This window comes from Balaenoptera acutorostrata, chromosome 11 (assembly GCF_949987535.1).
Source record: "Balaenoptera acutorostrata chromosome 11, mBalAcu1.1, whole genome shotgun sequence".
In the NCBI taxonomy this organism is placed as follows: domain Eukaryota; kingdom Metazoa; phylum Chordata; class Mammalia; order Artiodactyla; family Balaenopteridae; genus Balaenoptera; species Balaenoptera acutorostrata.
Window position 1 is genome coordinate 73808443 of NC_080074.1, and position 18271 is coordinate 73826713.

An 18271-nucleotide genomic window follows, 5' to 3' on the forward strand; every position below is an offset into this window, starting at 1 on the left:
GATCACACACCTTGCAATCCCCTTCCCTCACCTGGCTTTTAAAAATGCTTTGCTAAAACCCTTTGGGGAGTTCGAGGTTTTGGGGACATGAGCCATCCATCTCCTGGCATGGCCCTGCAATTAACCTTTCTCTGCTCCAAACTCCGACGTTTCGGTTTGTTTGGCCTCACTGTGCTTCAGGCATATGAACTTGTGCTAACAATATAGCAGTTTAATAAAAAGGTAATGATTTCAGAAAGACTTGACTGATTTATTTTAAATACTAGGAATGTAATACTTCTATTGATGTTAATTAACATTAAAGAAGATGTTGATAAGTTTTTCATGTTTATTTTAATATGTTTTATTGTTATCTAGGTATGGTAAGGCCAATAGATCTGGTGATGACTGTCATTGAAAAAAATAGCTTGTTATATTCACAGATCCCGAGAAGGCGGGACATGCCTGGGGATACACAAGGAAGCATGAGGGTGCAGGTTTTGTCAAGAGGCAGAGGGAAAAGGGCAACTGTGGGCAAGAGTCTTTATTATGGTTTTCTCAGGAAGGAGGCAAGATAAAAGTGGATTTAGGATTGGCCAGTTTGAATTATTTTAAGGAGCTCTGGGGCATTGGGGCTGTACCTAGTTGTCTTGATGTGAGAATTCTAATAAGAAGGTTGAAGGCAGGGCTTTGGATTGGTTGGTTTGCATTTGAAAAGGGAACTTGAGGGCCAGTGGTTTACTAACTCCCATGATTGGCTCACCCTGGGAGGTGCAGTCCCTCCAGGGTTAGCAAGGCAAAGCATTAGAATACAGAAAAAAATATATAGTTAATACAATATTCAATTCAGGATTAACAATCATTAACAAGAAATGTTGAGAATTCATCTGATTCAGAGATTAGAAATATCTTTAGCATTAAATGCCTCCAGTGTGATTAAATAATGTCTGTGAGTACCCAATAACTATAAGACCCACGTCTAAACAAATTATTCTGGTGGTTAAGTTCTTAACAACCTGCTCCCACCTTGTTTATTCTCATCTAAACCTATACAATTCCTCTATTTCAGTCCTGACGCCAGAATATATAATATTGATTTTTGTTTCCACCCCTCTATGCACATTCTTCTCCTGGACTCCATTTAACATTTCTGAGTTTGGTTCCTCCTTTCTCCTGTGACACTAAAACTTTTAACCAAGTATTTGACCTGATGCTATGCTCTAATTTTTTTCCTGCATTTGAACTATTTGTTCTATTGAAAGCACAGCCCTTCATCTTTTTCTTGCATCTACAGTGAGTACCTAGAAAAAGCACACAAGAAGACCTTAATAAATGCTTCTTCATTGCACTGAGTTGTCTTGTAATATTAAAGTGATTAGGAAACAATAAATAATTGGGTAAAATGTATACTTATAATCAGAGGGAATAAATTGGTGAAACATGCATGAAGCTTTATTAAAATGACACACTCAACAGTGTCAACTCCTAAGAGCATATATAAAGGGAAAATGTTTCATAAACTGTAATTTCTTAGGGAAAATATTTTAAGGAGGAGCTAATTTTATCATTTTCTCCAATGTAAGAGAGAAGAATACAAAATCTCTTGGTATCACTCTTTGTTATAAATTCATACTTGAAAAAGTTTTCTGTGTATTTTACAAAGCTTGTAGCACATCAGGACTATTTACTAAAGAACTCTATAGGGGATTACCTTGTCATACAAATGTAAATTCAGATTTAATCAATTCGTATGTGTGTTTTAGGTTTGGCAAATGGGCACATCATCTCTCATCTTTTACTCTTCCAATCTTCCATAAATGACTCATAACTTTTCTATAATCTTATTTAATGCTGAATATAGTATAGATAGATGGAGATACAGTTTTCTTCTTAGATTTATTATAATGTAGGTGAAAACATCCCTTATTAATATACATATTTATTCTCTATAAGAAAATTGCTTGTTTACCAGTTTAAAATATTCTTCTCAACTGATTTATCACTGTCACCTTTAAAATTCATTTTTAAGATAAATTACAAAACCATATATTAGTGAATCATAATATTTCAGAATTCTTATAAATTGATTTTAGAGGCATTAATAATATATATCAACTATGAATTAAATTCACTTTTCTTTCAAAAATTTTACATTTGATATTTCACTACTATATAGGTTTCTCATTCCATTTTCCTTCTTTCCATTATACCCTTTTTATATCTTCAGTTTCCTTTCCAACTGAATTTAATACTATTATACTTTGCCATAATAATCATTATCTAAACTCATTTTGGTGTTTCACCTCATATATTATGGTTGATTTTCAAATATTCTCATTAATCTCTTGTTATTTTCTCCCAATTGATAACCTATAAAAAATTAATTGCAACTAATGGGGGAATTGGGAAGTGAGCACATCTCATTCCAGATTCCCCTCACATGACCTGGGAAATATTCTTTATCAAAACCATTAGGTAATTTCAGTGAGATTGATTAATGGCCAGGGTTGAGACTAGAACAAAGACAAAGAGGCTTAGGTAAGTACAAGTGCAATGTTACATAGACCCCTTTGTCTATACAATCTCCCTAAGTTGGTCCATTAATTTTACTGCTATGATCTTGTCACCCACCATGGGGGCTTTTCTTCTACTGTCACCTCAGCCAGCTCCAACAAGTAGCACTGCCATTATACTCATTATTCAGAATTTAGTATGTCATTAGGTAGTAAATACCTTTAAGTTTCTGTTCCCTCCATTCTTTCTCATTGTCTTTTAGATTCCATTTTAGTAGCCGTTAAGGGGCCACCTCATCCAGGAGGCATTTAAGCAGAACTGAACACCATGACTCAGCAACGGGAGACCTCTAAGACGTATAGGCAGTTACTTACCCTCCCTTTCTTCCCCTTCCTAAGTAAAAACTCCACTCCACGTGTGAGTGTCCTCATAAAACACATTCTACAGTGCTGGGAGCGCAGTGCCACACCACCACCAGACAGTTGACAGGAAAGCCAAGTAACAGAGTAACACTGTAGCAGAACTGAAATACACTGTGAAATGCTTGACGGGTATTTTTCCTGTGGTCTTACTATCATTACTCTATTTCCTTTTATAATTTTTATTTTTTAATAATAATCCTTATATATTATGTTTTATAAATTATATATTATAGTGTATATATGTATGTATGCATATGTGTACATATATGCATATGTGTATATATATATATACTAGTATACATATATATACTAATAGTATAAATGTACTGTTGAAAAGCATCCTTAAAAATTTTTACTATATCTAGAGTTTCTTGCTGAATGTTTATTAAATGCTATTTTTCCACCCTAAAGAAAGGTTTAGGAATTTATATCATACTGCACATTATTTGCATATTTATTAATTATTTGTCATGATATTTAAGCAAGCAGCTTTAATTCACAAAGACTGGCAAATATAGTAGTAGATAGAACTATATTTTTCAGTTTTGCAGAGTTTTTGTAAATTTTATTTGTCTTTTATACAGTGGGTTCTGCAATTGTATAAGCTTAATTTTTAAAAGACCAAGAAAGAAAGAAAACTTTTGGGGGGGGGGGCATAAATTTCAAAATATTACATCTATGCATTCTTTTTGGAGTAAGGCATTCTGGACAAGAGAGAAAAAAAACCAAAACACTACAGGTAGAGGTCAAACTGTTTTGTTTCTGACAACAAGGTCTTCCTTCAAGGACAAGCTAGTCCAAATTATTTTAATTCCATCTGTTCCATTTGTATGCTACACAGTATTTGAGTTTGAGTACCTCAGTGCTTTCCTCTGCTTCTGGGGAAAGGATTGAGCATTTTTGGTGTTTACCAACATTTTTTTACCATAATTTGAAATTATTGACATTAAGGAAATAATACAAGCCAAAGGAATACCACAGCCCTGCTAAAACTTCTCCACGGGAGGTAATTTTTGATTCAGCTCATACTTTCAGCGCTGCCCCTCCCTAATTTGCAGGTTTCTGTCTATCAGACACACACATCTGAGCTCTGGTACATTCTTGAAAAGCTTTTGCGTGCAAAATAAAATACCTTACGGCAACTTGTCAAAAATATAAAATAAAATCAGCTTTCAATTAAGATAAAAATTGAGAACCCTGACACTGCATAGCAATACTGAGGAGTGAGTCAATCCTACTAATACTGCATCACCCTTATCCTAACTCGGCACATTCTCCCTTGGAATTTACTAACCTAGAGAAAAATTTCGGACTTACCTCATATGTTGAATTATCTGACGTTCTGGGTATAGTATTTATTGCAAACTGTCCATTTGAATGAATGCAGCGACAGTTACACCACAGTACGTCTCTCTCCTGCAGCAGAAAGCAAGTTAAAAGGACTTCAAGCTGTGACCTCAGAGGCAGGCACAGCCGCTCCCATCCTTCAGCCAACCTTCTGGGGAGAGCAGGTTAGATGACAGTAAAGCTGGCTCTCTACATAGCAATACTTTCAAATAAAGCATTCTGTGCTGGGAGCTGTGGGATTTACATCCAAATTCAGCTGGCTAGAGTCAATGCTGCTTCTATGCCTGAAAATATTAAGCATTTCACTGCAGTCACTTAATGCAAGAAACTATCTGAGGCGACTTCACAAACCCTGTCATTCTGTTCGGAGACTAAAGAATGAGCACCGCATGCATAATTCATGCATTAAAATCTTCAATGCACTTCCTGTAGCCTCTGTTCTATCCAGTAATGGGCTATTGATCACCTCATCGCTAAGACAATTGGAGGTACACGATTGGTTTATTTCCACAAATAAAATTACAACCTAAATCACAGGCAGAAGCCTCCAACCCTGCAGCATCCACTCGAGTAAAACAGTCACATAAACGAGATGGCATTCGCATACTGCAGAATGTTTAAACTGGACTCTTCCACAGAAATGCTATAGCATCTATTTTCTTTTATTCAAAATACATACTTTCTGTGGGTTTAGGCTGAATATTTTATATTAGAAGTGAAGTATACAGAGTTGATCTTTTCCTACCCTTTCGGGAAAATCAACAGGGCTAAACGGAAAATTAAGAAAAAAATAAAACACAAAGAATGGTGTATTGGTATAAATCATAGAAGTTTTTCTCTGGTTTCATTTGAATAACATTTCTTAGAAGACTTTAACTTAAAAACAATTAATTTTTATTTCAATAATGTGGAGGAGGATTTCTTTTTTTTTAATCATCATAGTGGGTACATCATTGTTCCTCACTGTTAACTATTTTGGATCATGAGCACCTGTGCTCTGGGTGTGTCAGTAGTTCTGAGAGCCCTTTCTCTCAGAATTTAAGCTCCTAAGAACACGCCATGATTTCTACTAGTCTTTTTTCACTGCCTCAAAAAAGTAAGCTTTAAAACAAATTGTGCTTTTTATTATGCTAATATTCATCAGGAGAAAACATAGGTAGCATTTTAAAATATCACAGTAGTATAATATTTTTTAAAATTACCATAATGGGAGATCCATGTAAAATAGCAAATGCATTTATGTACAAGAAATGTTTGTCTATTTCCCAAAGTATCTTAATTGTAAAAACGAATTAAGCTTTATACACCAAAGAGGACTGATGTTATTGAGATCATTTAGAAGCCTAATGCCATGTCTTTCCAAAGGCTCTTCAATGGTGATTTGCAGTCAATAAGCCAGTAACAACTGATACCAGCATGAGAGGGTAGTAGGAGCCCTGATGACAATAGCAATGGAGTTCAGGGATGTTCAGGGAGACGGCTCTTCCTTCCAAGTACAGTAAGAGCATAATCCCTGCTAGGCCATTGAGAAAATAGGTGCACCTAGCTGATAAAGATTATGCTAAAATATTCTAAAGGTGTCTGAGAAATTAACTATCCAATTACTAGGTACATTATATATTCCATATTCTGCAATGTTTTGTTTTGCCCAAGCCAGATTATTTTTGTGTGTTTACATATATACATAATAAAATTTACATAATAAAATTCAAGTAAACTACAAGACCTTATTTTATAACATTTATCAGAGTAATATTCTTTATACGGAAGATCTCAAACACTTAAAAATTGCAGAAGGTATAGTTAAGGATTAATTTCCTGCCAAGAGTTGTATCAATTTAATCATTTAGAGAAGCAATTTTATATGAAGATAACATCTCTTTTAAAAATAGTAGAAAATTGAAAACTTTGAAATTTAAGTTATCATGTGTAAGGATATAGAGTACATTCATTTAAGAGATATAGATGGCTGAAAAAACCAAAAATAATTACAAACGTAAGCATTGAAAATTTAAGTTCTCTGAAATGACATAATTCAATAGTGCATAACCGGGTGGATAGGAAAAGCATTAGCTTTGTCCTTCTCTTCTTCTGCAGTGAGTGAGAGGAAGGAAAATATCTTTTCTCACATACAAATATCCAAGACCCAAGTCTAAAATGGTGATGGCAACTTTTCATCTACTTTGTGAATTTTCAGATTCAGTTGTTTTAAAGTTGAGGAGAGAGATGAAACACACACACACACACACACACACACACACACACACACATCATCATCATCAACCGAGAAAAGACCAAGATTAGAGTCAGCAAAGAAGAGAAGAGTATGGCATGAGAAAGGCTATGGAGATAGTAAGTCCCTAAGAAATCAGAGTGGGGGCAGCAAGTAAACCTTGAAGGGAAACACCTGAGTAAAAATAATCAGTTGTACTCCCAGATAAGATGAAGCCTGAGAATGTAATAAGAACCAATTTCCACTTTCCAGAAGTCTGGCTATGCCTGAGAAACACACTTAACCAATCTTTTCAAATGGATGGAAAACAGAGATGGCTCTTTTAGATGAATTTGATCTCTTTGCAGATCTAGAGGATTTCCAATATTTTAAATTTATAATGCATGTAAAATATGGAGTGAACTCTGTAATGTACAATAGGGTCAATAAAATGAATCAAAATTTGTGAATAAATCAAAACATATTTAGTTGCTAATTTTGCAATATCTATATATAATAAGATATATACCTAGCCTGCCTGTCATTTGGAAAAAATGCATAATTTATATCCACTATAAGAATACATAATGCCATGTAGAAGTAGGAAAATAATTTAGCCTGCCAAAGTTTCTACATTTCTGAACTCAAGGGTTGTGGGAGCAGACTGCGTTTATTCTCTGAGATTTAAGACATTCTTTCCTATTTTCTCAAGCTGTCCTACCCATAACATAGTCGTCCCCTAATCATAACACATTCATTCAATCAAAAAATATTTCTTATGTACTTTCTGTATGAAACAAATTGTACTATATGCTAGGAAGACAAATATATATAGTGGTTGCCCCCAAGGTATTCATTCTTTAGTGAGGAAAACAAGAAAAGACATAGATACAGAATGATGAATACAATTACCTCTGATACATGTTAAGGTATGCAAATGAGGTAATTACTAAAGTATGCTGTGCCTGTATGCTAAGTAATTGATAGATAAGTGTTATATATGAGGCATAGAAGCAGAAGGAATATTGGCATCACCAACTGCTCATAGGGCATTAGGAAATGATTCATGGAAGGGGTGCTATATAAAGAAACTGTGCGGTAAATAGAACTAACATGGGCTTTAATGTTTGACAAATTTGAAATTAAGTTCAAGCTTCGTCAGTTTGCTACCCAACCAAACTTGGGTCCGTTTGCCCTGCACAGTAAAGCCAAGGTTGACACTGGGTTATAGTGAAGGAAAGTGCAGCATTTATTGTAAGGCACCAGACAAGGAGTCTGGGGCAGCTAATGCTCAAAAAACTCAAACTCCCAGATGAGTTTCAGGGAACATTTTTAAAGGCAAGGTGAGGGAGGGGAGTCCTGGTGTATGTGATCAGCTTGTGCACAATTCTCTGATTGGTTGATGGTGAGTTAAGAGGGCAGTGTCACAGGGGTTAACATTATCAATCCTCAGGCTCCAGTAGATCAAGGTCATCAAGTAGTTAACTTCTTCCATTTGGTGGGGGTGTTAGCATCTGTTACAAAACTCACGAAATATGTTTCAGATACCGTTATCTAGGTATTTCAGGGAGGAACTAAAGATTCTGTGAATGCCACATGGCTGATTTACTGTTAAAATTGTTACCAGTTCTCCTGGTTCAACTGCTACTTTTGTCACTACCTGTTCACATCTTTTTGATCATTAATTCTTTTTTTTTATTGGAGTATAATTGCTTTACAATATTGTGTTAGTTTCTGCTGTACAATGCAATGAATCAGCTATATGTATACATGTATCCCCTCCCTTTTGGACCTCCCTTCCACCCACCCCCCCCATCCCACCCATCTAGGTTATCACAGAGCACCAAGCTGAGCTCCCTGTGCTATACAGCAGGGTCCCACTGGCTATATCTTTCACACATGGTACTGTATATATGTCAATCCTAATCTCCCAATTCATCCCACCTTCCACTTCTCCCACTGTGTCCACCCTTCTGTTCTCTACACCTGTGTCTCTATTCCTGCCCTGCAAATAGGTTCATGTGTACCATTTTTCTAGATTCCACATATATGCGTTAATATATTGTATTTGTTTTTTCTATTTCTGACTTACTTCACTCTGTATGACAGACTCTAGGTCCATCCACATCTCTAAAATGATTCAATTTCATTCCTTTTTATGGCTGAGTAATATTCCATTGTATATATGTACCATGTCTTCTTTATCCATTCATCTGTCAATGGACATTTAGGTTGCTTCCATGTCCTGGCTATTGTAAATAGTGCATAGACATTTCTCCAAAGAAGACAGACCAAGAAGCACAAGAAAAGATGTCCAACATCACTAATTATTAGAGAAATGCAAATCAAAACTACAATGAGGTATCACCTCACACAGGTCAGAATGGCCATCATCAAAAAATCTACAAACAATAAATGATGGAGAGGGTGTGGACAAAAGGGAACACTCTTGCACTGTTGGTGGGAATGTAAATTGGTACAGCCACTATGGAGAACAGTATGGATGTTCATTGAAAAACTGAAAATAGAACTACCATATGACCAAGCAATCTCACTACTGGGCATATACTCTGAGAAAACCATAATTCAAAAAGACACATGTACCCCAATGTTCATCAATCATTAATTCTTGAGCCAGGCCTTTGTGACTCAGGGGATGCCTGGAAGACTACAGCTTTTCAACAAACAAAAGGCAGGGAGAAAATATGGGCGGAGGGATCTGTTGCAGGAAAGCACAATAAGGTCTTGTTCATGTGACCTTGGACGTGCTACCCATACTCCATGAGCATGAGTTTTATCATGTAGAAATCTAGTTAAATATCTATCTCTTTATCTTTTTATAAGAATTAAATAAATGGCTTACAGAACAATAATTAAAACTACAGTTTTTGTAGTCATCCAGATGAGAGTTTAAATCTTGCCTTAATTTCCTCATCTCTAAATGGAAATTTCATTGCCATCACAGAGTTATTAGAAAATTCAAATAATACAATGTCTTTGTGTCACTTAACACAGTTTCTGACACAGTGAGGACTTTAGAAACATTAATTTATTTTCTCCAAAATCTTAGTCTTGAAGAAAAGGCTTGAAGGGAAAGTCATTTTTAGTAAAGAGAAAAGTATGCATTTGTAGAGACAGGACATCACATGATATGCTTGAGAAACTGAAGTATCTATATTATGATACTTTTGGATACAATAAACATTTTGTCAGGTGATGAGGCAAAATTATACAAAATCCGATAGTATAGGACTCTTTTTAAAAACTGTTAAAATCATGATTATATACCACATTTTTAATCTGGGAAGGAGTTTGAAGCTATTCTACACAGAAAGAGATATTTAAAGATTTCACCAAGAGAGTAAAACGACTAGATTTTGTGGCTAGAGGATAGATTGGATGCAGTAACCAGATTAAAAAATGTGTTTAATAAGATATGATTTTAGTCTACCAGAAGTGATGAGGGCCTGCACAAAGCAGAGATAGGGATATTCTAGAGATATTTAAACATTAGAGCATAGGACTAAGTAGGATTAAGAGAGAGGGAGAAATCATGGAAGACTTTAGGACTTGAGTCACTCAGTGTCCTTCTCTCATCCCTATCCAAGAAAAAAAAAAAAAAAAGAAGAAGAAAAGAAGAACCACCGATATTATGAGAAGATGGTGAGGTAATGAGATTATAATATTAAATGAAACAAAGGAGAGGCAAACCAGAAGAAAGATGAAGAGTTGGTAAAGAATTGGACACTTATAGAGCTTCCAGTAGACACTTGGATAATGAAGCTATAGCTCACTAAATAGGTTTGGAAGTGGCCAGAATTGTTTAAGCTATGGAAGTGGAGGAAACAACTCAGGGTTGAAGGTGTACAGAAAAAAGAAGGTGGAGGATGAAACCCTGAGATGTAGATAAGAAAATGTACATAAAAGCCTTAAATTAAATAAATATCTTGACATAGTTAATAAGTTGACTACAAAAGGGAAACCTGCTAATATATGTTAAACATATACTATAAGGCTAGAACATGCTTAGTACTTTAATAAATTTATTTGATTTGATCATCACAAAGCTCTCATGAGATAAGTAACATTTACCTCCACTTATCAATGAAGACTCTGGCTCAAAGAAAGGCTGAGAAATTTGGCCAAGTCACATGACCAATGAACAGGTAAGCCTGAAGTCACATCTAGATTTTCCAAGTTCACAATTCACACCTTAAACCACATCAAGCTGCTGAACCACTTCTAAGAACCACAGTCCTAACAGAAGGCATTCTCTCCATCTCTGCTTTTATACATCCCAGAAGATCAACAAAAAGTAAGTTTTCTATTAAAAGTATACAAAACAAGTATGTCTGGTAATCACTACTTGTTTTAAAAATAAGAGAAAAAAATTAAAATATGGAAAAGAAAAATCATTTATTATTGTTCCAAATACATAATATTTTATATATCTATATATTTATCTCCAAATGCACAGTATGTAATTATGTCTAAACTAGTTTATAAAGAAGACATTACCATTGCTTTCGATAGGTAAGAAAAGAGGCTGAAATAGTTTTCAGTAACTTTCTTAAGGGTACATAGATTAAAGAATAAGACAAATTTCCACATGACCAAAGCTCAGGTTATTACACTGTAATATCCTTTAACAACATTGTTTTTTAATTCACCAAGAAATGAACAAAATAGAGCTACAACCATCAACATAGATGGAGCTTGCATGCTTAATGCTGAAGAAAAAAAGTGCAGAACTCATATATCATAATTCCAATTACATAAAATTTAAAAATAAGCAAATGGTATGATATTATATTTTGCCTAAAGGTATATGTAAATAAGATACATGAAAATTAAGGTCTGGATATAAATTCCAAATTCTGGATCGTATTTACTTCTGGGAAGAGGAGGAAGGGCATTATTGGGGGGGGAGGATATAGAGAATTTTATTTGCATAAAATACTTTTATTTATTAAGCTGGTAGTGGGCACACATCTTTCAGTTAAATAAAGAAGAAAATAGCTATAGGGAACAGGTATCCAAACATGTCCCAAAATTTGAGATACTTGTACATTGTCCATACAACATTAAAGAATTCTTAGTTCCATTAATATACCCAACATTTTCTCAATATTTCAGTTAGCGTACAGCGCTTAATATACCCAAATGATTTCCAAGGTCTCATACAAATCACCCAACTGTAGTTCAACTTGCATATAAAATGAACCTAATAAGATTTCTGCTAATGGTTACAAGTATAATTGAAAAATATAACTTGAAGTTTTTTCAGTCTATGAAGTTTTTTAAGTCTAAATAATTATAATAATCCCTATTTAATTATATTTACTTTTAGTTACTTTTAGAGAAGCAGTTTTCCTTTTTAAGGTGCTAAATACCCTTGGAAGAAGACATATTTAACTTCAGGTCAGAGATACCAGCAACCAGTTCCATCCCATGAGATTCACTGAACACCTCAGTGAACATGCCAGTATGTATCTCTAGATACACATTAAAAAATAATTTTACAAGTTTAATCCTGCTTCTTTTTTCTAGTAACAAATTTAAATATTTGCAAAATAGTCTGGTCTAAATAAATATCTAGTCTCAAGACAATTTAGATTTACTTCATTATGTCTCAATTTCTTTTATACAAGAAAAGTGTCTACTCTCTTAGGTCTTTAAGATTTTGAGCTTTTGAAAAGAATGACTTGACTCGTAAGTAACTCCTTTAAGAAGGTTTAGAAAAATAAGGTTTATTGTATGAATTCACAAATGAATAAATGTCAACAACAAAATAAATGACACATTCACTACAATAGTTGATTAACCCATTAAAAACACAAACTCCTTTTATGGACTTTATACAAGTTTTAGCCTCACTATCACTAAAAAGTACTTAATTAAAAACTTCTAAATAGATGTATTTTAAAAATTACCACATCATGATTATACTGCAGAAGTTTACATTGTGTGTGTATATGTGGATGTGCATATGAATGCAAATATTAAAAAAATTTAATGGCAGTATACTATATTTCACATTAGTGTACATGTAACATCATACAACTTGTTGAATTGTCACAAACCAGCACAGCTATGTCACCGACACTCAGATCAACACACAATACATTACTAGGAGCCCAGAGGCCCTGTGTTCTCCCTTCCATCCTCCACCACCCACAAAGATAGCTATTGTCCTGAAGGCTAACATCCTAGATTAGTTTCACCTGAATTTTTACACAACCTTTAAAAACCAATGTCTAGTGCTGTAGAATTCTCTAGATATAAAATCATTTCAGAAATAAGTTTGGACAGTTTTTATTCACACTCTTTCTATTCTTTTTTGACCACAGGTTCAAGGTAAAATGTAAATGTTATACTTTCATTTAATAAGGCAATTTTTTATAAGTTCTTTTTTATATGAATATTTTGCAATGCATTTTATTTTTCTACCAAAACTAGGTCTCATAGCAGGATATTAATATTCCAGTAAGTCCTTTTGTAAAATATTGGTTTTCATAGAGTCATTGCATAAGGCAATCAACTTTGCTTCTTCATAAGGAGTTTTATCTTTAAACTTGCAACTGTAATTTCCTGGAAAATATTTCGTCATAGACATTTGTCCTGTTAAATTGAAGAGGCACTCATAAAGTATCTTTAAAATATAACTAATATTTTATTTGTAGGGAGTGGGTATGGGGATCTTTCTGAACAAAGTGACACTTAACTGAAATAAATAAGAGTTTAAATTAAAAATAGATGATTGATTGAACATAGGGATTGAAAGTCTTATTTTAAATATAAGAATAACATATGATCTAGACTGACCCTTGGTGCAAAATTGTCAGATGCAAAACTCTTATCTAGCATATGACCCAGTAAAAATTATGTTTGAAAAATAATCCAAATAAACAATACAAAGAAAAACAGGTATATGAAATAGAAGGAAAAAAAACTGGCTTGGGGCATGCAGGTATTAATGCAAAAACACCTTTCTTCCAGTCCAGTTAACATTGACTTGAGCACTTTTTTTTTTCTAAAAATATTCATTGACGTGGGAAATATTCACTGACATGGGCTATAGGTCAAAATCTCACTTAGAATCAGTGGTCTGTTGGAGCCAGCCCATTGTTAGATACCATTTTAAATTTCAGGATTTTGCAAGACAGTTGTTAAAGACAGTCATCATTAATAATTAAATGATATAAACTTTACCTTATGTACTTGCATAACTTGACAGATAATGTATACTGAATTTAAACTTATATCTCCATCCAAAATTTCTTTTCTGAACTCCAGACCCATCAGCCTACTTTTGTACTTGATGTTTTATACTTGTATATCTCAGGCAGTTCACAAATGAACTCGACTTCCTTTCTCTAAATTTAGTTTTCCTTTTTCTCTTCTGTGCTAGGAAATGGTACCATCATCTACTAATCTACTCATTCCAGAAACTGAGATATCACCTTTTTTACTTGAAAGATCATCTATATGCTGATAAACTCAAATTTTGTCTGTAGGCAAGAGATCTTTTCTGAAATTCAACACATCAACTTCATAGTTCTACTTGGTTATATCTCACTCTTAGATAACTGAATTCCCAATATTTTCCCCAAATCTGATCATCTCCATTCCTTCCTATCCTAGTAAATGACATCACCCTACACCATCCTATTTATGCTTAAAGCCTACAGCTTCAACCCTCTTTTCTACCACCTAATTATATACTGTATCCATCTACTTTTTCCTGTCTTTATTGTCAATAGCAAAGTTCAAGCTATCAGCATCTCTCAGACTATTGAACCACTCTTATAAATGAGCTCCCCATATCTACTCTGCTGCTGTCTAATCCATACCAAATACATAGTGAGATCACCTAAAAGGATATGTTAAAAATGCCAATGTCATCATATTGTTTACTGGTATAAAAATATTCAGTGTTTTCCTGAGCTACAATTAAGATAATATTCAAAATCTTCAACATAGCATATAATGTCCTGTTGGTCTCCAGCCAACCCTATAGCTTCATCGTGTTCTCTTTTCCCCTTCCTTCACTGTATTCTAGCAACTCTGGCCATCTTCCTGTTTTTCCTAACTTTAAGACTTTATTCTTCCTCTGTCAGGAATTTTTTTTCCAAATATTTGCTTGGCTAACTGACTTATCTTTCAGGCTGTATATTCTACTTTACAAATTTGCAAACTTGGATACTTCCTTCTGTAATTCACTCTTGCAATACTCAGTAATTTTCCTTTATAGCTGATCAAAATTATAATTAAAACCACACTTTTATAATTGTTTAGTTAATGTCTAACTCTTCCACTATAATATAATTTTCACTACAGCAAAGATCATATTTGTTTCATTTGCCTTTCATTTATCACAGGTATGATGTGCATCACTGTGATTACTACACAGGGTACCAAATATGTGCTGAATGCATGGAAGAATGAATCAATCACAGTGTGTGCTTATATTAGAGGGTCTGATTCTTTAAGTTTGAATTATCAGGCACTATGATAGAGTTGAACAGATAGAACTGAGCTGCTTGCCTTTGAATAAATGTTTCATTTATTTCAGATCTTTGGCTAAGAATTCTTGTGTATTAAACTGCTTTCTAAAATTCTGCACCACTTATCTCTGTCCCAGGATTTTGACTCCCTAGCTTGTCAAACCTGTACCGGTCAGTAGACTTTGACCTGTTGTTACTCATGCTGGACATTCTGCTCTGATTTTGTGTCCAAACTCATTTATCCTTAAGTGGAGAAGTTTTATTACCTCCACAACCTCACCTATGTCCTGACCTACTTGAATTCTCTGTTGTTTTATATACCCACTTCGGTGCAGCCTAAAACAGAACACTGATTAACTTCTATTAATTCTAACAACTTTAGCTGTTGTTTTAACTTTACTTTCTCTAGGGAGATTCTCCTCAGCCTTTTGATAATTTTCTTAGCTGGCTCTTAAATTTCTAGTAGTTTAAAGCTGATGTGTTCAAATTTGGTGTGACGATAACTGCCAGAGATGTTGAAAGAGGCTTGATGGCTTGAATGTATCTAACTTATGGTTTTCAGGGTGTGATCTATTTCTGTACTCTCACTGATTAAGCTGTCTGTTTCCTTCTTCATTAAAACTGGGAAAGCCCTAGTTGCTGAAGATGCTTATTAATAATATTTTTCAATTTAATAAGTTCACAAGTATTGCTTAACAGTAGAGAACGTTGCCTAAACAAAGAAAAATAATAGAGTATTTTTTCTCCTAACTTGCATTGTTCATTGTTTTCAAATATATTTTTCTTGCCTTCCCAATGTGTTGTAAAGAGAGAGGTGGTGGATCTAATAGTTGAAAGCATAAGCTTTAATTTCTTACACCCTGGAGTTTAGTACCATGTTTTACATTTACTTGCTGTTTGTCCATAGCCAAGTTACTTAAGCCCTTTAAATCTCAATATCTTTATTTGTTAAATGAAATAACAATAATAATGCCTCCATAATAGGAATACTGTGAGATTTAATTAAATGAAAGAACATGAAAAAAACTTACCTCATATAGCACTTCAACATAGTGAGTGTTAACATTTGTTAGTTACTTTTATCGCATAAACTCCTTGCAATCTAGCATCATGCTTTATACTGCTGATAATAGGCATCTAACACAGAGCTTACATAAAATAGGTTTATGACAAATGCTTATTGATTGATTGATAAATTCAACCAGATTTTCTTTCTGAGTCTTTTTGTTTTATCAGATTTTAATGACTCAGAAGATGCTATCTCAGGAAAAGGCCATCACTCAGATTTGAAAGAGAGATTAAAAGCTAGTTTACAGGAAACAAAAGATAAAAGTGTTCAGCACCACTAAATAGGCCTTACAAGAAATGTTAAAGGGACTTCCTTAAGTGGAAAAGACAAGATTACAACTAGATATATAAAAATTTTGAAAGGAAAAATCTTATTGGTAAAGGCAAATATACAGTAAATGTAGTAAGTAAACACCTTTAAAGCTAGTAGGAAATTTAAAAGACAAAAGTAGTAAAATCAACTATAGCGACAATAAGTAAAGGGATATACAAAACAAAAAGATGTAGAATATGATGTCAAAAACATTAAATATGGAATGGGTAGTAGAAATGCAGGGTTATTAGATGCATTTGAACTTTAGGGATCATCAACTTAAAATAATCATGTATACACATATATAGGTTAGTATATGTAAATCTCATGGTAACCAAAACCCAAAAATCTGCAATAAATACACACACAAAAAAGAGAAAGGAATCCAAATGTAACACTAGAACAATCATCAGATCACAGGGGAAGAAAGAAAAAAAAAGAACTACGAAAATAAGCCCAAAACAATTAACAAGTGGCAATAAGTACATACCTATCAATAATTACATTAAGTGTAAATGGACTAAATCCTCCAGTCAAAAGACATAAACTGGCTGAATGGATAAAAAAACAAGATCTATATATATGCTGCCTATAAGAAACTCACTTCAGATCTAAAGACACACAGACTGAAAAGGAGAGAATGGAAAAAGGAATTCATTGCAAATGGAAACACAAATAAGCTGGAGTAGCAATACTCATATCAGACAAAGTAGGCTTTAAAACATAGAATGTAACAAGAGGCAAAGAAGGTTATTATATAATACTAAAGGGATTGATCAAAAGAAGATAAAATAATTGTAAATATATATGCACCCAACATCGAAGCACCTAAATACATAAAGTAAATATTAGAAACCATAAAGAAAGAAACTGACAGTAATAAAATAGGGGACTTTAACACCTCACTTCCGTCCTTGGGGAGATCATTCAGAAAGAAAATCAATAAGGAAACAGTGGCCTTAAAAGACACATTAGGTTATACGGCCTTAATAGATATATAAAGAACACTCTATCCCATAGCAGCAGAATACACATTCTTTTCAAGGGCACATGAAATATTCCCCAGGAGAGATCACATGCTAGGCCATGAAACAAGCCTCAATAAATTTAGGAAGACTGAAATCATATCAAGCACCTTTTCCAACCATAAAATGCTATCAGACCAGAAATCAGCTACAGGAAAAAACTTACAAAAACCACAAAAACGGGGAGAGTAAACAATATGCTACTAAACAACTGAAGAAATCAAAGAGAAAGTCAAAAGATACCTGGAGACCAATGAAAATGAAAACACAATGATCCAAAATCTATGGGATGCAGTAAAAGTAGCTCAAAGAGGAAAGTTTATAGTGATACAAACCCACCTCTCGAAACAAGAAAAATTTCAAGTAAACAGCATAACCTTACAGCTAAAGGAGCCAGAAAAAGAAGAACAAACAAAACCCAAAGTTAGTAGAAGAAAAGAAATAATAAAGATCAGAACAGAAATAAAGAAATAGAGACCAAAAAATAGTAAATATTAATGAAAGAGCTATTTCTTTGAAAAGATAAACAAAAGTGATAAACCTTTAGCCAGACACATCAAAGAGAGAGAGAGAGAAAAGAGATGTAAATAAAATTAGAAGTGAAAAATGAGAAATTATAGCCAACATCACAGAAATACAAGAGATCATGAGATATTACTACAAACAATTATACACCAATAAAATGGACAACCAAGAAAAAATGAACAAATACCTGGAAATCAGATCATTTACCAGTAATGAAACTGAATCAGTAGTTAAAAATAAAACAACTCCCAACAAACAAAAGTCCAGGACCAGACAGCTTCACAGTTGAATTCTACTAAACATTTAAAAAAGAACTAATGCCTGTCCTTCTCAAACTATTCCAATATATTGAAGGAGGG

At 33.9% G+C, this 18271-nt stretch overlaps 1 protein-coding gene across 5 annotated transcripts in view; it reads right to left on the reverse strand.

Moving 5' to 3' along the window:
- Nucleotides 1-18271, reverse strand: part of CNTN1 (contactin 1) — a 370073-nt gene that overhangs the window by 219560 nt on the left and 132242 nt on the right. The window contains exon 3 of one of the 5 annotated variants that reach the window (XM_007168316.3): nt 4233-4331. The exons of the other annotated variants lie outside the window; for them this stretch is intronic. The gene's annotated coding sequence lies outside the window, so the exon portion shown is untranslated. The remainder of the gene's footprint in view (nt 1-4232; nt 4332-18271) is intronic. 5 annotated transcript variants of the gene reach the window in all.